At 37.9% G+C, this 23,956-nt stretch overlaps 1 protein-coding gene across 1 annotated transcript in view; it reads right to left on the bottom strand.

Moving 5' to 3' along the window:
* SNTG1 (syntrophin gamma 1) overlaps positions 1 to 23,956 on the bottom strand; it is a 437,638-nt gene that overhangs the window by 95,403 nt on the left and 318,279 nt on the right.

The following is a 23,956-nucleotide window of genomic DNA, read 5'->3' as shown; positions in this document are numbered from 1 at the left end:
TCATCTCTCAATTATAGATGTATGAAAGCCTGAATTTCTGTTCACCTTGATTTGTCTGTATTTCAGAAAAAAAATTTGTATATTTCATCTAAGTTTGCTAAATGGCTGTTTAAGGATAGGAAAAACATCACTTAGACATGCACTTCATCGCACGGAGACCTCATTAGCTGTTATACTATTTAGATCTTAGTTTTTATTCATTTTCATTCTCTTATCCTAATATTCTTCTAAATTCTGACCTTGGCAAACATTTCTGTAAGCTAACAGGTGACCATTGATTATAAAAAAAAATAGTATGTTTTACTTCTCTCCCTGAGATGGAGACCTGTCACCTCTGGTTTGTATTCTATGTTGAAAATTTCTTCACAGTCCAGCCATTCCAGTTTCCTAATTTGACCAGTATCATTAGAGCTATACCACTGCCTTGCATATTTTCCACATCCACTGTTTTGTCCTAGAATTATTTAATTATATCACTTACTTCTATCAGATCCTTACCATCTCCATCAAAGTCTCAAAACACTTCATGGCAATGATCATATCCATCAGGCTACACAGATGAGACCAATGAAGATCACTTCTATTCCACTACTCTGATCTCTGACTATATGCAGTTGCATTGTTGCGACACAATAAGTAACCAAAGGCATATTATCTCCAGTTGCACTACATTTTTGACAATATTCTGTAATTCTGTACAGGTCATTAATTGTTCTTTATAGTCAAAAAATCTAACATGTGAATGTCCATAAATAAGACATTTAAGTTCCTGGGGAATTATATCAATGGACCTTGTCTATTGAATGAGGAATAGAATATTTCTCATTCTCCATACAATTTTGTTGAATATTGTGTGTTTGAACAGGAGCCAAATATGGTTCTTGGAAACAACACTGGACTCTCCAGCTGTTATTGACAGTTTATATCCAGTGACAAAGACTCATGTGCCTTGCGTTTAAAAAAAATACATATTTATAAATAATTTATTCAAAAATAAGAGTCATGTAATTCAGAAAGATAATAATAATTATTACCATTATATTTATAAAACGTGCAATATTATGTATTTATGACTATTATCTGCACAGAAAAACTTTGCTTGCACTAGTTCATTAATATCTAAATAGGAAAGCAGGTAAACAGCACCATTATTTGTTTGATTTGATTTTCAGATGGCTGGGGCACAGTACTATCTAGATATAAAACATTGGTCTATTTGTTTGTCTTTCTGGTTATGCATTTGGACTTACCTACACTGATTGGGATGAAAACTACGCGAGGTGGTCCAATTGGATCCTGGCCAGGTTTTGGGGGGGGGGGGGGTTAGGGTGACGGTCGGACCTCCTGTAAATGTACACTGGGCAGAACTACAACCCAGAAAGACTGTTCTAAGCCTGCATTCAGACACCCTTGCACTAATTGTGGTGAAACCAACACAAGATGGTCCAATTGGATCCTGGCCAGGTTTTGGGGGGGGTTAGGGTGACGGTTGGAACCTCCTGTAAATGTACACTCTGGGCAGAACTATAACCCAGAAAGACTGTTCTAAGCCTGCATTCAGACACCCTTGCACTAATTGTGGTGAAACCAACACAAGGTGGTCCAATTGCATCCTGGACAGGTTTTAGGGTCTCAGTCGGACCTCCGTTGGTGTACGCTGGGCATAACTGTGACCCAAGGAGCCTGTTCTGAGCTTTCCACTGGATGGATTTGACTGAAAACTTCACACACTGGTAACATTGGATCCCAGAAGACATACTAGAGGGTTGAGGTCAGACTCTTCCGTTAGTGTGCGCTGGGCAGAACTTTGACCCGGGGAGCCTGTTCAGGACCTTCCACTGTATGAATTTGAATGACATTTAAAGTATATATTATATATATATATATATATATATATATATATATATATATATATATATATATATAATATACACACACACACACTATATATATATATATATATATATATATATATAAACATACATACATATGTACATACACACATATATGTATGTATATAAATATATATATATATATATATATATATATATATATATACACATAAGTATATATAAATGCCACTGAGCAGCCACTTCATTGGTGTGTTGGAAGAGCTGCTAAGGTGCTAATTATTTTCAAAAGGTTGACAGTTACATCCAACGCATTGACAACTTATTAATATTTAAACTCATGCAACACCGGGTACTTCAGCTAGTATGCGTATTTATATACACACACACTATATATATTTACATTAAGCACAATTTACGTTTGCAGTCTGGCTGGACCAAAATGTAACATGTAGCATGTTAACCTCATGTATCACCCATTGTCCAATAATTTGTAAGATTGTGAATAGGGTCCTATAAGCTCTCTGTTTGTCTATATTACAGAATAATGTTTTATTACTGTGTTATTACGGTGTATATATTAAATTACACATATTATTCATGTTTTGAGAACATGATATCCAACTGTCACATATGATATGCATGTTAATATTAAATTGTGTCCTTTCTGACCCTTTATGTACATTTCCTAATCCTAATCAAGTAGTCTATGAACAGTTTACAGTGTGGACTCAGCCACAGAGATAAAAATGGGTATTGGAGCACTCCAGTCCACTAACATTTATAAAAACACTTTTATTAGTAAATACTTAAAATAAATTAGTACTTGATTTCTGTCCAGGTTTCAAAAGGTGAATATATTAAAATTAAATAGATGAAGAAAGTGAGCAAATGTATAATAAAAGTTTATCAGGCCCTTCAGTGAGCAGGTATAAACAGTGTGTGAGTATTGCATTATCCTGATATCTATGATCCTTGAATAACCTTTTTGCATGATATCCTTATGGGTTCAATAAAATATGCTGTCAATCTAAAAGCCAGTGCAGTTATTTTATTATTATTTTTATTTTTTATTTTTTTATTTTATTGAACCTCTAATATGTTCCTACTAACATCTAGGATATCCATTCGTTATGTCAAGAGTGGGTATCAGATTTCATGAATGTTGTTACATAACACATTATATTCCATAATATTCCACATTGTCCTAAACATATATCAAAAGTTGGTATAGGATCGTATCATATTGTTAGATATCATATTACATTCCACAATATCTCAAACATTACTCGTACCAATATACTGTAGGTAAAAAAAATTTTTTATATCTGGGGAATTCCCTTATTTCATACTTGACAAATTTCCCGGAATGTCCGGGAGACTCCCGAAATTCGGGTAGGTCTCCCGGGAGAGCAGGCAAATATCCCAAAAATGGCATCTGCTCCTCAAAATGATGCTATTCGCGGTGAATCGCGCCATTTTGACCACCCCCCCCTGCGCGCGATAAAAACAACGGTATTTTGTCGTGGGGGGCGGGACCGAAATGGTGCAATTTGCCACACCCCGCCCCTCCAGCCCACGAACCACGCCCCCCTGCCTGGGATCTCCCGGAATTAATTTACCAAAGGTTGGTAAGTATGCCTTATTTACAGATGAAAAAATCCCTTAATGAAAACACAAATTGCAGACAAAATAGGCCTGAAAGTGTGGTAATCAAGGTGCGCTCAGGGTTGTTTATTAGTTCTAACCATATTACAGATTCCATTTATTAATTTAATGTTTGCAGCATTTTATTGTTGCAATGTGGAGTGGGTATAAATAATGTCTGCCAGTATACCACAGTAGAGATTAGTATCTCATTAATAGGTCTGTTACATTAGTACATAATATACTCACATATGTATGCACCCAATTGTAAGAACTTGTGACTATTCCACTTCTCTCACATACAAACTGCATTCAGTTGTCTGGTATTTCCTGGTCCACTAACTCTGCACTAAGTTACATATGCCTTATTCACAGGGATTCGGCTAGTCACCGCTTACTGGCTCCTAAAGCTTCTGGATCTGTGATGTCATTGCTGACGTGCAGCCTGATGTACGTTTTGCCCTATGGGCTGAGTCATGTGTCTATGGACAGACCAACTGGAGAGTAGCCACCAGAAACCATTCAGGGTGATGTAGTCTAATAGCAGCTAAATAGCAATTACAGACATTAAAACTTGAGAGATGTGATGTAACTGTCAGGCCTAGTTTTGGAAGAAAGTTACACAGGCCATTGCTTAGAGGAGCAGATTTTTAAAAATATTGTAAACAACAGACATTAGCTGAATAAGCGCATCAGGGCAGGAGTTTACTTGGTGACTTAGGTATCTAGGGGATCAGGGTCACACAGTCAAAGAAAAGGTGTGGATATAAATATATCTTTATTACATATAACTGCAAACAATAGCTTTATGTAGTAAACCATTTAAACATAATAAAATTGACCAACAACCTTCAACCATCCCCCAACAGCCAAGTGGACAATGACCCCAAAAGTTCTATAAATATGGGGTTTTGTTACCAGTCCAAGTTGTAGCAAAATTATTATGTCCTTGCTAAGTTGTATATCCATTTCCCTGGACTGGTTGATCCTGCTGTATGGCCGAAGCTTTCTACCAAGTTGGTAAGTACCTGTACCCAAGTCTCCCTGCTCCAGCAGGCTCACCAAGTGAACAGATCTACTAGTAACACCTGAAGGAACATGGATTCTTGACAGTATGATGTTGCAGCAGTGATGGGAATTAAAGCAAGAACTGGATTAGTAACCACGTTGGAGCTGGTAAGAGACAGGACTCCAATACCAAGCTCAACAGAATCCACTAACATCCCTGAAGTCTCTCCTGCAGGCCTTTTTAACAAACGTTTACTATACTGGAAATTCCACCCTGCAGGGTTTTTCCCAGATCAGCATTGCTGGGATTGGCCAAAAGATGTTGATTGGCTGGAGATGGGCAGGAACCAGGATACTTTCCACGTACAGTCCTCCCCTGCTGTGCTGGTGCCTCACTGTCTGTCAAAGGCCAAGGGAGAACAATAGTGGTATACACTGGTTTAGAAGCCTCCATATCCCAGTTGATGCAGAACAATACCTCATTTTAATCCCTTACAAGCTTTTGTGATGTGACAACAGCTTGAGATATTGTTGACTTCCTGTTTTGGCTGGAGGGTGAGGGCTTCTTGTTAGGAAGCGACCAAGGGCAACATTTTGAAATTCCAGGGGAAAATAAAAAACCACAATGTGTCTATATAACTCACCTGGCTTACTTAAGAACCAGGTGAAATTAAGTCCATAGTGTGTTCCCTGGATTTTGTGACTAGTTCACTAATTCCTTCAGTCCCACTTATAAATTTATGTTTCACACCTGTGCAATTACTTCAAAAGTCCATATTATGTTATTATTGTTGTTATAGGTGTAATGGGCAAAGGGCATTGTGACAGGATAGACCTCCTATGCTATCCTGTCGGGGGCTGCATGAGCTTGCCTTACCACATCTCCTCTGTTTATCCCAAATTGCGCCCCTCTAAACTCTGTAGGAAGGGCTTGGTGCTGCCACCACTAGGATCCTTTGGTGGCACCTAGAACCAGTTCCTTCAGGTTAACTTTCACTTCTGTTGTATTCCTTCGCTGTGCACCTGAGCTGGTACCCCCACCACTTCCTTTAGATCAGGGTTGCTATGATCACTGGCCTATCACACTGGCCAGAGTGTTGGTATTGGAATGTTGGGTCCCAACCTCAAAAAAGCTGAATAAAAGATTAGAATGGTCCAATTTGTAGGTCATAGGAACTGCCACAGGTAAGTAGGCATCAAATCAGGATCTTGAAGCAGTGATGTTTATTAGCTCAAGTGTCCAAATAAGGACAGTTACACTAGTTTGTGGTACTAGTGATCTTCAGAAGGTACAGATGGTAATATACTACTACCTTACATGGTCAAACAGTGCACTTTTTATACAGATTTACACCCTGGCAGGAGGCAATCCAGCCTCCTGCCCCTCTAACCAATCCAGGTGCTTCATGCAGCCTGCACATAAATCAGCCAGGAATGGTTTGACACCTTTTTACATTGTTGGTAGTGGCATCATAACGTCTGAAATTTTATATTGAATGTTTATCGTCAGGATATAAAAAAAAAATTCTCTAATCTTGCTTTTAACACAATGTAACTTGCAAAATTCCCATTAATATGTGATCACTTGCATACTGAATCTTACAAACATAGGAAGTCTACCAGCAAGTCAAGCTACCCCCTCCTGTACTTTCAGGCTCAACAGATGTGTTGGTCACTCTGCGATAAAAAGGTCTAACTAACATGAGATTACCTGTCTCCAGACAGTTCAAAAACACATCCTATCCACTCATATGCCTACTTGGGTCTTCCTCTGGCAAAGTTACAAAACCCAAACATGACATACTGTCTCAGATATCAATAGATTTCCATACAAAACACATACCAATATAAAAAGATAAGTACATTTGCAATGATATAAATTAGTGCCTGCTCCACTAATTGAAATAAATTTCTACAATAAATTATTTCGAACTGATCCAGCCACAGGCATGTTGTTTCAGGGTGTCCATACCATCACAAAGGGCTAACTTTGTTTCCATTTATGTAATTTTAAACAAATGTGAGGGGAGTGGGGTAATAGAGTGCTACGGCAGTGGGTTCAATATGGGGAATGCCAATAAAATAGTACAAAAATAGTAAATCAGGGCCTGGCTGTTGTATAAATGAATAACATGACTGTAGGTCATAACTGTCTATGCATTCTCTGCTTACCCATTATCATAGTTTAATAAAGTATCAGTAATTGCAGTGTTATAATCTCCTATTGACAATTCATATGACAGAAGAGCGTCTAGTTCTTTCTTACCACGTTATACTTCCTGTTAAAGTCCTAGGAGTGATTTAGGGCTCTATTTAGAGTTGTACTTTTTTCCTGTACCTAATGCATTTCTGTATTAACATGAAAACTGTGTGTACATATTTACATCTCAAACTTACATACCCTTATGCTTCTTTTCACATTACTTATTGTTACGACTCTGCCTATATTTTGTATATAGCAGCCGTACCTCAAATCCACCAGAGGTGCTGCTGTTCTGTTTCTTAACTTTTCACCATGCCTGTAGAAGTTAATCTAATTGCCTGATGCCTGATTAGAACTGCACCTGTCTCACAGCTTCTAATACCTGCCTCAATCTGTGCTCTGTGCAGTTTATCGTTAATCCCTGGCTGCTGCTTATTTCTCCCTGTTCCAGTGTTTGTTCTACTGCTGTTGATCTCTTGTTGTGACCTCGGCCTGATTTCCAGGTTTATGCCTATTCGCTTGTGACCCTGAACTCTTCCTGGATACTGATACCGCTTAATCTCTCATTGCCCAGACTTCTTCTGCCTGGTCATTAGACTCAGCTACTCTGTTTTCTTCCATGGACAGACTTGTGCGACCTGGCAATCGGGTAACTCTATATTTGTTCCTGCATTTTAACTATATTTGTCATTTGCTTGGAACCTGTTGCTCTGTTAACTTTCCTGCAATTCATCACACCTGTTCATATTTATGTTTGGAGTTATACCTGTTTATGCTGCTACCTTATCTGTAATAATATATATATATATGTATAAAGTATGTGTGCAGATGAGGTAAGTGTATAAAGTATGTGTGCAGAGGAGGTATGTGTGCAGAGGAGGTATGTGTGCATAACGTATGTGTTCAGTGGGGGTATGTGTGTGTTAAGTATGTGGGCAGAGGGGGCAAGTGTGTATTGCATATGGGCAGAGGAGGTATGTGTGCATACCTCCCAACTGCCCACCCCTTCTATATCCCCCAGTACCTCATCTAAATATATTCTCTACTCCTAATGTATCCCTTTCTACATACCCCTGTACATGCCTCCCGTCTATTCAGATTTTGGCTGGACATCCCGATTTGCAGACCGCAAAAGGGGTGGGGTTTAGCAGGAAAGTGGGTGCAGCTTTACAGGAATGTGTCATATGTGGGCAGAGTTTGGGTGGGTCAGGGGCAGAGTTTGGGTGGGTCGTGGGTGGGGCTTATTTTGCCCTTCTTTTGGGATTCTAAATTTTAGGAGGTATGCTGTTGAGTAGGCCTATTGCTGCCAGTGTATTCAGGTTATATTTCAAATGTCATCTCCTTCTGGCTCTGACTCAAATGAATAACACAGGACCTCTCTCCTGGGACAGAAAACCAGAAGATGTTTTCCATCAACTAGGTACTTTATTCTACAACTGCACTTGGTGCAGATTACTGTAAACCTGTGACTCTTTACTGTCACTGTTATAGATATACTTACTCAGTTGCAAGGAGACAAACTGAGAAAGAATATAATATTTGACATTTTCCAATTCACACAAAATAATTTATAATAGAGATTTCCAACTCCCACTTTATATGGCACACTGAAACACTTGAAGCTACTAGCTGTTTAACATATCTTAAGGACAAGCCAGCCTGTTTTGGGACTCCTACCATTGGGGGATGAACTGGAAAATGCACACACATTTTGATATAGCTCTCTTGCTAGCTGGAGAGACACAAGGAGACACAAATATGTTTTCCCCTCTCAAGATACAGGAACAGAGAAGAACAACATGTGCCCTTTTGGGGTTCTGTTAAAATTTTGAACATGACAAAATAGACTTAAATATGAGTAGTATGTACACTGTTTATTTGTAGTGATTTAATGGTAAAGCTATTGGAGCTACATTAAGATAAGTACATGGAGGGCTGGTATGTTGGAGAGATCACATTTCACCAGCAGCCCTAAGCTGCCGGTAAATAGAAAAAACTAACCACACCATAGGGGTCACTTCGCTGGGACTCCCAGAGTATCCCCGTCATGGTGTACTGAAATGGTACTTAAATATGCATCGTTGCGATTCATATTTGCTGGTACCGCATATTATTAATGTATAGACCCCTGTGTGTAATATGTTTGTCACATAGTTTTGTGTTACATAGATAGATTGAATCATGTAGCTAGATATAATTCCTGCAATGCTGTACAATTGTGGGACTGATTGGATATTAATCAATATTGTTTGATTTTGTTATTTAGAAAGGTATAAGTTAAATGAGATTGTTTGGGAAATTCTTACTTGGGAAAGAATGTATATATTGAAATACATTGTATTTCATGTGCCTTGCAGACTCCCCCCCTCCCCCTATGTGTGTAAAGTAATGGCTCTTAGTTAAACAGATGTGTGATAAGAAAGAAAAGTCTTCTGCACACAGTTTGCATGGAAGCTAGCGAATGTTGCTGGGATGTTTGTAGATATCCCCTACCCCTGTGAAATCAAAGGAAAATTAGTGGACAATGTATAATGATTGCTACATAGAGAGGTATCTGTGAAGGACTTGCAAGTAGTGTTATATTATTTTACTGGTGACTCTGCACTGTAAGATTAAGTTTCAGTATGAGTACTAGAGTATATTTACTGGAGTAGGGGATATATATATATATATATATATATATATATATATATATATATTGCAATTAGGGTTAAGATGGAGATAATGCAGCTAACATGGGAATGGTCTGAGATTTATTCACACAAACACATACATACATAATTAGCAATAAACTAATATGATATTGTACCTACACATAGCTTGCCATCTATTATATGTACAGTGTGTAAGATTATGTCATTGAAATTATATTACATTATTGTACAAGTAAAGATTCAATTTCATATATATATATTTGCGTCATGGTTATGAATTTATAATTTTTATGAATATCACTCCATGCTTGCGCTCTCCTTTTCTTTTGGTCTACTTATCATATATTACAGTTGTGAAGGAGCTTCTATATTGCCGCTGATGACGCAGTCGCGGTGGGCGGAGCTTTAGTCACGCATAATGGGCGCTAGCATTCCACTGCTGTTTACATGCGCCAAGCTTAGGCGCAGATTAAGATGTGAACTGGCTGAAAACCAGAGCATTTCAAACAAAGAAATTGTCTCTCATATATGGCTCCACAGTAAGTTAGGTTCAAACAAAGGAACAACATGCGCTCACAGGACAGGACGTCATAGCTAACAAACACAGAGCAGTGAGTCATCATTGCTGTTGTCCAGTTGCGTGGGAGTGGTATAGGTCCCAATCCCCACCTGAAGTAAGGTATTCTGGGTAAAGCTTTATAAGCTTCAACTCAGTCTGTAAAAGCCCTCTTTTGATCACACCACATACACACTTGGAAGTTGGGGTCTTCTCTTACACCAGGAGCCCACAGGACATAACCACTCCACAGTAAGCTTATCTTATCTGTCTGTAACTTTTATCTTCTTTTAGCTGTCTGTATAACTTTTCTTGCTTACATGTATTTCTATTAATTCTGTTTATGTACCTTATATGTATTCTGCCTGCAACTTATAATACTTTGCTTGCACATATATGTAAAGTTTATATATCTATTTTCTATTTACTCTCTGAATCTTTAAGTAACCTTTTCAGACATACTTTACATAGGCTAGCTTTACTATTTACACTACAATGAACTCTAACTTCCATCCCTCTCATCTCTTTCTCACCCTCTATGCTAGGTCTGACCACATGTTACCCACACAGGCACTATGCAATCTTCCTGTATCACTCTCTCATTTATCTTATATCTTTCTCTCTCTCTCTCTCTCTCTCATTTAATCTTTCTTTATCTACCACCTAAACACTTTTATACACATTTTATACACACACTAACATCTGCTTGCTTAAAACACATTCTTTTTCTCTCTTGTTACATCTATACACACACATTATACGAAAGAGCAATACTGACCATACACTCCTATACATTTCTGTCTTACAGCATATATACTAGTACATATACATACATATATATATATATATATATATATATATATATATATATACACACACACAACAGAATAGGATATTATATACTTACTTCTGAAGTTTTAGCATTGTCTGTTTAATTTATAATGTATTATCTGTATTGTATGTATGCATTTATGTACTGTATGTTTGATTATCTTTGTAAAGTAAAAGACTTGTATCTTTATGCCTGCTTTGTATGTTTAGATTACTGGAATGAAAAGGATAAATGGATGTTTATATAGATAATGCATTATAGTGAGGTAAATGATAGATTGGTATCTATTTAGCGATTAACACATAATGGTGGGCTGTTGGACGTGGAAGTCAATAGATGTGTAATATTTAAGCGATAAATACATATACATATATATATATATATATATATATATATATATATATATATATATATAGCCTTGTCAAACACAGGGATCACGTAAGTCGCTCTTACGTGATTTCTAGTTGGGATGCGCAAGCATAGCAACTGGGATACCTTGTTTATGGTTGGCATGGTATTAGGCAAAAGCTCAAAAGGTTGTATGAAATAATGCCTCTAAAGTACATCTGAGATGTCACCGGTGCGTATTATTCGACGTGACTACAATAGCGAAAAAGACGCAAATTGCATTATATCCCAATAATTAATGAGATTGATTATTAGTAAGATCAAAGGCATTGTATCATTATTATGGCGGATCCCAGGATCCTATTACAACAGTATACCCAGTTTATTCAGTAGCCTCCAATTTCCCATCTTGTCTTATGGCTGTTGCTACTGTAATTGCTCAGTACTTCTTTCCAGATTCACCACATACTGTACTTGTTCCATACACTGTAGCTGCTCTTATATTGGAAACAAGGACGCAGCATATGTTTCATGTCAGAATGACCAAATATGAAATATGAATATCAATGTTAACCCTGCTTTCCACTTTTCTTTATCTAATAACGGAGAGCACTATGAATGCAAACAAACAGCAGCACAGTTGTCTATGCCACACATAGATTGGCAAGACACACCTTTACACAACCCTGATCTCATATTCTATTTAGTTGGGTACAATGTTAAAAATAGAAACTGCAATGCTGTATGTTCACAGTATGAGGTAATTGAAAGTCGCCTTTTACCCTTTGTCTACAGTACTCAAGTTGCTAAGATAATGACTCTCAAGTGTATGCACTTTTGCTAAAGGAAAGCTTTTTAAACATTTACAGATATTTTTGATATACATTTGGTGTAGTACATAATTATGGACAACTATGGAAACAACATGTGTCCCTCACTACAGGTAGGCAATACATAGAAATGGCCATTATGTTTATCAACTCCTAGATCCATTACTATTGCTTTCAGCTAATGCTATTATTAAATGCACACAATGATATGTTCTGTTCTTTGTCTGTCTGTTAATAGTAAGTCTCATTTTATTACTATATTTGTCCATAATATAAATACTTATAAATAATAATAAGAATACGAATTATAATGATACAGTCACAGTTGCTTTTACTGGAAGATCCAATATTTCCTCTTGCCACATTAAAGGACTTTGCAAGTCTCCAAGATGAAGCCATTGTGTCTGTAAAGGCTATATGGAAGTATTATGGTTATATATTACAGTTTGGTCTCTTGTGTTTAGTTGTGCCTCTTGTTCCTAATGCCACATCTTGCTCAAACGCGCCATAGAGTGACACATGTGTGCAAAAGAGAGTTAATTTCATTGGTTTGATTAGTTTGTCCCAAATGTCGCATATGTTGCTCCACACCTTTGTCCTACATGCTCCAATTCCCAAGCATATAATGTGGCCAAGGTTGAGAGTACACAGAAACCAGCTCAACCTCTACCTAAAGACAAGATGGGAACAGACGCAGGCGTGCCAGCCCCCTTCACATCTTTAACCTCAGTTGCGCTCATTCATGTCTCTGTTCTGCTATATAGTTCTGGTTTTAATGAAAATGAAAGTGTGTCAGATCGCCATGACCCTTTTAAAAAGCCAAGTGAAGCCGTGTTCAGAAAACAAAGAAACATAATTATTGGTATGGGCAGTGGGGGTTGAGGGAGCCGGCTTTTAAATGAAGGACAAGATTGCTTTTATCTGCCGAGTATTGTCCTGGCGTGAAAGGTGCGGGGGCGCTTCAAATGTATTAGCCTAGGGCAGTGGTTCCCAAACTTTTGCAGTTCGCGGCCATCCTTAGAGTCTCCATTATTTTTTCAAGGCACCCCTCCAAAATAATTATTGAGCATTCCCGTTTTATAAGTAGTCAAAAAAATGTAATAAGTATTTAGGTCAGGACAGAGATACTTATTTAGTTGTATGCAAAAATAATACACATAAATCCAAGGGAAAAGAATATTTATATATATTTTTTTTTCAATTATATTTCTGTCAAAGAATAATTTACAGCTAACACACTCTGTGCCCTCTGCATCCACACACTCTGTGCCCCCTGCATCCACACACTCTGTGCCCCCCTGCATCCACACATTCAGTGCTCCTCTGCATCCACACACTCTGTGCCCCCTGCATCCACACACACTATGTCCCCTCTGCATCCGCGCTCTGCCCCCTCTGCATCCGCGTTCTGCATCCTTTCAGCCCCCCTTGCATCCGCGCTCTGCCCCCTCTGCATCCCGGGACCCAGCATCCTATCTCCTGCCGGTTCTCACTGAATAGGTCAAGTGTGATGACGTCACGCACGGCATTCAGTGAGAAGCGAGGAGGGAGGAGGTTGCTGGATCCCGGGCTCCGCCAGATTAGTAAGTTTTTTTTTGTTTGCTTTTCTTCTTCTTCCTGGCCACGGCACCCCTGTGACAGCGTCGCGGCACCCCTGGGAGCCGCGGCGCACAGTTTGGGAACCTAGGGCGTCATGAATCGTTAATCAGGCACTGGATATGTGCACATATTCTTTACAATTCTAAGGGAGGTATACCAATGACACCTCTCCTGTTTAGTCAGCTATATTATGTGTAGAGAGTAGAGAACAGAACTATTATAATCAACATGGTGAAGTTCAACTCCTGGGGGTATATTTACTAAACTGCAGGTTTGAAAAGTAGAGATGTTGCCTATATCAACCAATCACAATCTAGCTGTCATTTTGAAGAATGTACTAAATAAATGATAACTAGAATCCGTTTGGTTGCTATAGGCAACTTTTCCACTTTTTCAAACTCGCAGTTTAGTAAATATACCCCCTGATGTTTATGATACTTATGTAGTCAAGAAAGGAATGTGTACAGATAAGAGAACAATTACTCTCCTAAATAGTGTCATGTATTGTGCATGTCAAGTTTTTTCTTCTTTCATAGTCTCATGCTAATAAAGTACTGTAATTCTATAAAGAGGGAAAAAGTGTCATGCAACATGCATGGTGACTATATGCTGGTGTTAGTACTCACATTTATAAGTATTTCAATGCTAAATAAATGTGACTCTGGTCATCCTCATTTTATAGAAGCCTCCTGATCTTCATTTCTTCCACACTTACAGTGTTTCAGCAGCATTAAAGGCTCTGTCCTGTCTGAATATTTCCCGAGATGCTCCCACTTCCCTTTAAGAAACTGAATGATTCTTCCCAATTAAGGACATCTAAACTACCTCTTTTCTACATTATAAAACATTGTGTATGCAGATGTTACCCTCACTTATAGTTTCTCTCCTGCACAATATGGCATACTTGCCAACATTTGTTTTTCTTCTTCCGGGAGATGCCGGCTGGGACGTGGGCGTGCAGGGGGCGGGGCGTCGAAATTGCGTCATTTTGGCCCCGCCCCCGTGACGTAATGACGCAAATCTCATAATTTTACAGCGGGGCGGGCCCAGACGCTGCGATTCTGGGTGAATCGTGGCGTTTAAAGATTGCCACACTCTCCCGGGAGTCCGGGAGACTCTCGCGAAATGCGGGAGTCTCCCGGAGGTTCCGGGAGAGTTGGCAAGTATGCAATATGGTGTACAGAAATGGGCAACATACGAATCGAAGGTTCAGTAATAAACTTATTCTATTAATCGTGGCACAAACATCAGCAGTATATGCAGTGAATCTCAATACAGATGTATGGCGTTCAATAGCAAGTCTAGAAGCAAAAATCTGAAAGTCTTTTATATACCAGGTCATAAACAGTAGTAGGCAGTCAGACATAAGTCAGTTCATACACAATGCGGTTCCTCATAATAGTGGTGTTACTACATAAGCGAGTAATCAGATCACAGGACCAGGAACAAACACAGTTAAGCATAAGCAAAACTCAATATTCTTATAGCATTTTCAGACTTTGCTGGCCTAATGTATAGTTGGATGCATTTGCATTAAAAACAATAGACAGGCGTGTCTCAAAAATAGCGCATGTTTATTCTGAGTTGCACATAACTTAAGATATGTGCAACTCAGCATAGTGCAATAAATGCATCTGCATACTAATGCATTTCAAGAAACACTTACTATGGCCACATATTAGAAATGCCAGTCATTATTAACTTATGATGAGGGGCATTTTTTGTAGCATTTCAAAAAAGAAAAGAAATTAAAAAAAATAGATCTAAGCAGCAGCACTCATATCCTGAGCGTGCCCCTTCTACTATTGGGGTGGGGGGGGGTGAACATATTACTCCAACATCCACAGGCCTGGGGCATCCACAGTCCTGGACTTTCAGAATAGTTCTGTTTTCTTCCTGGGGTAAGTGCCTTTTATTTGCAGGCCAATTCTTCTTGAGAATACAGCTCCATCTTGGACAACCTGGGCTTATTTTCAACTATGATAGGGGGAGGTCTTCCCTATTATAGCGTAACCAGCCCAGTCTGTCTTATCCTGATGCTAGTCCCCCCATATTAGCTGTAACAAGTCCACAACAGGAGTGCCTGCAAATATGCCCACTTCTGACTTAATCACAATTACGTGAACATTCCTTACTGCCCTTGGCCTAGACTTACCCAACCCTTCACCCCCCATATTCCATCTCTCGAAGCAGAAGGAGTCCTAACCATAACATGCAGCCAATTCTTCAGATATGTGTACACATATTTCGTATACGGAAATGTGTATTTTACTCAAAAAGGACTTGCATCCAACTGTACACAATGCCCATACTGTCCAGATAATCCTTGTGTGCTGCAGCAGAACAGCGCCACCATGGTTTCAGGTCAGAGGTAAAACTACCAACAAAGTTTTAGTTTTACAGTTAAACAAACCAGCAACACTGCTGCCCCAATGACTGGCCATTTGGAAAGGCTAGTTATCCCTCCCTTATTGCTCATGCCTTTATATGTTCAGAGGCTGCTGTTTTCTTCTACTACATTTTTCTGGAAGACAACAGGTTTAAACCAATATAGGCACATATATATACGAAAGCACATACAAAATGCTAAGTGGAATGAAATGACCTTCACCAAGCTATAGTACATGGACACAAGTGCCTAATACTGACATACTAATTGATTACCAGTGATTGCACTAAAGTTTCAAATTCACTGACAAAGATAAAAATTGATTGCTAAACCAAAGTGTGATGTCTGATAATACTCACATTAGAAACATGAAGACAGACTCCATTATAGTTATTATATTGGTTGGAGTGTTACAGTAATTTCAAGTGCAACCTCAGAAGTCAGTGGACTTCAACAAAATGGCCTCGCCAGAGCAATGCCACAATATACAACTCCCAGCAATCCATGCTGCTGGGTGAAGGAGAGAAGCAGTCAGTACAACCTTAAAGGGCAGGGATAGTGAAGGAAACCCACTGGTGTAAAGCTGGAGAGCAGAACTGATTAGGAGAGGGCAGACCCCAGACAGAGCTAAGAGACATTTTAAAGGTCAATACCAGCACTAGAAGAGTGTTCACAAGGGCACGAGGAATCCAGTCAGAGAGAGAGAGAGAGAGAGAGAGAGAGAGAGATACAGAGTCTGCAAGCAGATACTGACACTTGTCTGAGTGTTGATCATGTTTTAGAAGTGACTAGTGTCAATGGACCTCTGAAGGAGCCAAGTGAAGACTGATTGCTGCAAGCATTTAGAGTTAGTCTCTGGACAGAGAGGAAGTATTCTAGCCTAGGTGAATTGCAGGTGAGTAGAAAGGATAGCAAACAAAAGGCGATGTGGTCCATGCTGATCCTGTCAAGGGTCCAGTCTCCACAGTGACAAATAAGTGTTTGCATAGATTATACAGATAGATAGATTAGATAGATAGAGATAGATAGATACCAAAATAACAGAGATTGAGAAATAAGTGCAGATCTACTCTGTTCGTAAGTTACGCAATTGCTACATCACATTCCATACAATGACACGGTTAAGTTCACTCTGCTAGTGTTTTTCTTTTGGAGGAGAGCTAAAGAAAGTCATTTAAAGTACTGTATTGCTGCTAAAGTTATGGAACATGTGGTACCAACCAAGTGTATCAGTGTCCCTTATATAAATACTTGTAAGTACACACACTTGAAAGTTATGCCTAGACCCATTCAAGTCTTCAAGAGACTCAAACCTCAAAAAATGCTTAATTGTCTCTAACATGCAATCTTTTCTTGTCCTGGGAGCAAACTAAAGGGTTTGTGTTTGTTGCCTCAGCCTCCTCTCTCATACTTTGGGCCCTGTCTAGTCCAGACCATGACCCTAATTATGTCATACTCTACCCTAAATTATTTCACGCAAATACAGTGCACTTGAACACACTTGTAAAATATAGTATTATGAGCAGATTATCACACCTCAATAAAATAGGATAGTTATGGGAGAATATAGAAGGATTTCAGGAAAGAGGACAGAAACGATGGCATCTCAACTTAACAGTAGGTTCTGCAAGCAGATTTGCTAACATCAACATGGACACTATGGTAAGCCTTAAACCAATGAATAAAAATATTTTTTATAAATTCATGACTTAATATTGAATACAAAAGGAACATTTTTAAAGACTAAAGAACTTTTAAAAACATAGATATTCATCACACCCTGAAAACATATTCCAAATATTTACTGTACAGTATATGCTTTTTATTTCTTCAAAATTAACATAGAAGTACTTTTACAGGACATATTCTCCAACAAGTGTTGAAAATAGGAGAAAAGAGCATACATATCAATTACAGTGGAGTACATGTACAAAATGCAATCAAAGCATATTGCAAAAATCTTGGCTACACACGAATACACCTGAAAGGAAGACAGCAAGGTGTACAACTAATCTATGTCTCTGCAACCCAAAAGTGTTTCTAATTTTGTGGAGAGGCATACAAATTTCCTCTGGGGAACTGTGCAAAAGTATACATATTGCTTCAAAGTTCAGACATCACTTTAGTAGCACTCATTTAAAAAAATAAACTTGATTTCAATAGAAAGAAAGAAAAAGGGGACAATGTATATAACTGAGGCACTCCTTGAATGATACATTTTAAAATTAAAAATGTCAATATTTATTAATAAACATTAAAACAAAATTTAATAAAAAAAATCCTTATTTATACTCAGACTTATAGTGAAATAATTAAAAATTAATGAGTGAAGATAAACTGAAAATTATTATAGTAACAGTTAAAATGGCAGAATGAACTGCCAACCACATCACTGTCGCAGATTATTGGTGTGTATCACACAAATTCATGAACCAATAATCATCTGCGAAGATGTAATAGCTTACAAAGCTGTAAATTTATTGACAACCACCAATAAAATATATATTGATATATCTTATATTTCTGTATATTGATTTGTGATATCTGTTTCATTTGTTGTCATAAAGAGGTAAATGACAAATTCAAGTAGTTGTTGAGGGACAGTAATATCTATATAGAGAGACCATTAATAATTTTCCATTTATACTTTTCTGTCTTATCTCAGTAGCCCTATGTTATAATAGGAGCTACGCCTGTAATTAGAAAACCTAGGGATAAGGATCTCATTACATCCCCATATTTTTTATCTGATATCTGATGCTGACATTGGTTTAAAGCTGAACAGAGATCAGTTTCCCTGTGAGTATCCATTCCCCAGAGAAGGACACACTGGGTCTAGGGAGCAGGTACCCCGTACTGCTGACCTAACCACAGTTATTTTTTTAGAGCCTCTTTATCAAGCTATAATATACATATCTGCAGCATGAGTGGCAACACACAGATTAAGCCTATAGCGAACCGTGTGTCGGCATCTTACCATGCATGCTGTCACTCTGCATCAAATATGTCAATTATTTAAAAAAAAAATTATTTTATAGCTTTATAAAGAGGTTCTACATAAATAACTGTAGTTAGGTCAGCAGTAGGGGTTCCTGCTCCCTAGACCCAGTGTGTCCTTCTCTGGGGAATGGATACTCACAGGGAAACTGATCTCTGTTCAGCTTTAAACCAATGTCAGCATCAGATATCAAATAAAAGATATGGGGATGTAGTGAGATCCTTATCCCTAGGTTTTCTAATTACAGGCGTAGCTCATATTATAACATAGGGCTACTGAGATAAGACAGAAAAGTATAAATGGAATATTATTAATGGTCTCTTTATATAGATATTACTTTCCCTCAACAAATACTTGAATTTGTCATTTACCTCTTTATGACAACCAATGAAACATATAACAAATCAATATACAGAAATTTAAGACATATCAATAAAAATGTTATTGGTGGTTGTCAATAAACTGCTACTATAATAATGTTCAGTTTATGTTCATTCATCAATTTTTAATTATTTCGCTATAAGTCTGAGTATAAATAAAGAATTTTTTATATACAATTACTTTAATGTATATTAATAAAGATTTACATCTTTACATTTCAAACGTATCATCCAATGAGTGCCTCAGTTATACACATTTTCCCCTTTTCTTTCTTTCTATTGAAATCATGCTGTCAGTGTGTGGGTGAACCCACTCTGATTATATATTAATCTATTCATAATCAATTTATTGAGGGTATTGGATTACTCTGTGTGGTGTAAATCAGCTATGCAAAAAAAAAATAAACTTGTCAGAAGTGGTACACCAGATAAGCAGATTGAAAAATCATAACACTCAAGCAGAGAGTAAATTGGGAAGCAACTATGTATAGGCCCAAACCAGGAATTATGGATTGATTCTTGTGAGGTAATGCTGCCTATGTTGGTTAAGTTCATATGCAATGATGGTCTCTAATGGCTGGAGGTGGTATTGTCAGAGTCAATTCAAACAGTATTCCCCCCTCACAGCAACACGTGCGTGAATCCAGTCTTCTTTCTATAAATAAATCTTCAATTTGAACAGAATCTGGAGAAGACACCAGGGAACTGATTCCAGATGAACAGTTTCAGAAAAGAAACATGAAAAACTGTGTGAACTTTCATTGAGTCTGGGAACCCAAGACAAAAAGTAACTGTACTGACCTGTGCAGAAATTTTAAAGAGATCTACACATTTTTGACCAAGCTTAGAAGTGGATTTAATCACCAATATTTAAAGCAGCCATTGTGCATGTTTCCTGCGCATGACATAATGTCTCCTAACACATCAAGATCTAGCCTGGCAGTGGTAGCAGGGACAGAAGAGTCTCAAGGAAAATTAGAGATGATGCTTGGATAATAACCCATATTGACTTAGAAGACAAGTTCTGCAAATTATTGTAGGAGACCATCATTCGTCATTGACAGAACATCAAGCCAGTCAACTTGCAAATGGAAAATGTAGTACCGAAGGTATTGCTCTAGTATTTCATTGGTATGTTCTGTCTTGCCATTGGATTAAGGATGAAAAACAGTTGAAAAGTTTAAATAAATATTAAGAGCACATAGTTCAAAGGTGAGAAATATATGGTTTCCATTTATACTAGTGTCTGTTTTTCTCAAAGCTCTACTTGGTTATTCTGACTGAAAAAAAAGTTCATGAAATTACCATTTCCACTGAAATCCAATAGTGCTGAAGTTGAAATCTAAAGAGAACTGACCTGGAATCAAATTGGAATTGAGAAGTGTGAGCTGTTATTTTATTTATTCTCCACAATTGCAGCTACAGGAGAAAGCTGAGGAAAAATTGCATTCAGTTGATGAGGCGAATAAGACATCAAGGTCAGCTTCCCCCAAAGTGGTCTTTGGAAGTTATTTGAGAAATAGGACCCTGTATAGCAGTGGTTCCCAAACTTTTGCAGTTCGCGGCACCCTTAGAGTCTCCATAATTTTTTCAAGGCACCCCTCCAAAATAATTACCGAGCAGTCCCGTTTTATAAGTAGTCAAAAAGACGTAATAAGTATTTAGGTCAGAACAGAAATACTTATTTAGTTGCATGCAAAAATAATACACATAAATCCAAGGGAAAAGAATTTATTTATGTATATTTTTTTCAATTATATTTCTGTCAAAGAATAATTTACAGCTAACACACACTGGCCCCCTACATCCAAACACTGGCCCCCTACATCCACACACTGGCCCCCTACATCCACACACTCAGTGCCTCCTGCATCCACACACATGCGTGACGTTATGCCCGGCATTCAGTGACAAGCGAGGAAGGAGGAGGATGCTGGGTCCCGGGCGCCGCCTTGATTGGTAAGTATTTTTTTTTTGTTTTTGTTTTTTTTTCCCTCTTTTTCTTCCTGTCCACGGCACCCCTGTGACAGTGCTGCGGCACCCCTGGGAGCCGCGACGCACAGTTTGGGAACCTAGGCTGTATAGAGTTGGGCATAAAATGCACCCAAAATGTACACACAAAAATGTATCTGAAAAAAATTGGGATAGGATTTGGAGAATTTAATCTGACACATTTTTTCTTATATTCTGGCCATGGCAACATATGATGCTGATCAGCGCTGCCTAGCCTTCTGAAGCCCAAGTCTTTAAATAAATTTATTATAGTCAGTAATATAGAACTTGGTTGCATAACAAGCAGTTCTGTGTCATATAGTATTACATGCCGTATCATTGAGAAGAATGTTGTACATATGATTGCCTAATAAGATGAGCAGTAAAATAATAAAAAATAAGTAAATGGTCATGAGTGAAGCTGAAAAGGTTATAAAGTATTAGTCTGAAGAAATGATCAAATGATTTGAGCATGACAGGGGTAAATGCAGCGGAGCAGATGGATTGTGATGAAAATTGATCAGAAATCAAGTTATGCATGAGTGGTTAATAAAATGGTCATACTGTAATATGGACTTGAATAACAGAAATCAGAATCCACACATGAAACTAATATATGCATTAGAGATGTGCCCTGACCTGTATGTTTTTGTTTTTTTAATGTGGTGTTGGTTCTAAAATGACTTTGTGTGTTGGTTTTGTTACTGTTTTCTCAAATATCCTGAAAGATTTTGGTTCTGGATCTGGATTTAATTAAAAATTGTGAACAATAGATAAAATTATGTGATTCTGATCTATATTTGCTCCTACATTACTATTTGTAGCATTAACATTAATTTCCACTAATTTCCAGTCTATTTTCTAATATATTTTCACCAATTTTGGCTAAAGACTGCAGCGACCTGTCTGGCTACAATTAGTGACAGAGTAGCAGTAAAAATACATGGCAATTTAATAAATAATTCTTATTTCTTAACAAATAAGTTTTAATTTTTATTTTTTATTTATTTCTTTATTTTGGGGGGGGAGAGTTGTGCTGCTCAGAGTCCAAGCAAAGAAAGGGTCCTGCTACACTGCTACTCACGCTCAAACACAACACCTGTTTTTTGCATGTTTAAAAAAGAGGTCACTGAGACTGAGCAAATTTCACTAGAAAAGAGAAAAGATTTTAAAAGAAATAATTGTTTTAAGAGGAGGCTGCTCACAGCAAACCCTGCTTCTTGCCTGATTCATAAAGATGTCTAAAGCTGACCTTCACAAGATTGCTTTTTTCACTAGGAGAATTTTAATTAAAAAAATCTAATTGTTTTGTGGGGTGTGCTGCTCAGAATCATACAGCAACAGCACCCTGTTTTTCTCCATGGAGTAGAAACACTAAACGCTCTGACAGACTGACACCCAATCAATCAACAAACTATTCTAGCTCACTGATCGCTGCAGAGAAACTGCATTAAAAATAATCACTCTATGCACTATTTTAGAAGCACATGCATGCCACCTTCCTCCCTATTTATATTGCCATTTATATAGCACCACTAATTACGCAGCGCTGTACAGAGAACTCACTCACATCAGTCCCTGCTCCCATTGGGGCTTACAGTCTAAATTCCCTAACACAGACAGACAGACTAGGGTCAATTTGTTAGCAGCCAATTAACCTACCAGTATGTTTTTGGAGTGTGGGAGGAAACCGGAGCACCTCGAGGAGACCCACGCAAACACGGGGAGAACATACAAAATCCTCACAGATAAGGCCATGGTCAGGAATTGAACTCAAGACCCCAGTGCTGTAAGGCAGAAGTGCTAACCACTTAGCCACCGTGTTGCCCATAGCAGATATTGATCTCTCTCGAGTTTTGCATTTATATTTTCCTGAAAATCACGTTTTGCCTCTTTTTGAGATGCAAATTTGGCGTGAACAATCGAGTTGTGTTTTGGCTCTTCTCTGAACCCCACATCTTGGATCCGAAACCGAACTGCTCATCTGATATGTTTAATACAAAGGTGAGGTTAATATATATATCTATATACACCTGTAACTAATACTTCTTCGTATGTAATCAGTGAATGGTGTTGTCATCACTTCGGTGTTCATTAGAAAAAAAAATGTATGTATTATATGGTGGAATGAAGCTTCACTGTAAATTATTACAGATATTAGAAGACACATCTGATTTTTATGATCTGTTTAAAAGCACTCTGCCAAGTATTTACTGTTCAGAGAACTCCTCTGGACCTCTAGTATCCCTACAGCTCTCCTTAGGGATTGTATTATTACATATATAATACTGTATTGTCTAAATAGTATCATTACATAGTACTCTGGGTATAGTTAACATGAACAGGATGCCATACAAAAAAAATTGGGAGCAGGGTGATGTTTCTTTCAGTTATATACAGTAAACTAGAAAAATGCCGGTCGCTTATATTAAAGTTAAAGAAGAAGTTGAACAAACATGTTGAATACGTTTTTGTGACAGCACTTGAAAAACTGTGTTTCTACCGGCTATGCAGGAAAGATACGTAAGTCTACAGTACAGAGAATTCCTTCTGATTCAACATCATATTTCATTCTGTTATATACATACAACTTCTAGTGATATTATACATGTTTTCCAGAAACATCATATTTAAATGTCATGTTGCAGTTTATCAAATTAGAAATATAAG

This window comes from Mixophyes fleayi, chromosome 5 (assembly GCF_038048845.1).
Source record: "Mixophyes fleayi isolate aMixFle1 chromosome 5, aMixFle1.hap1, whole genome shotgun sequence".
In the NCBI taxonomy this organism is placed as follows: domain Eukaryota; kingdom Metazoa; phylum Chordata; class Amphibia; order Anura; family Limnodynastidae; genus Mixophyes; species Mixophyes fleayi.
This window is presented reverse-complemented; position numbering and strand designations above follow the sequence as displayed.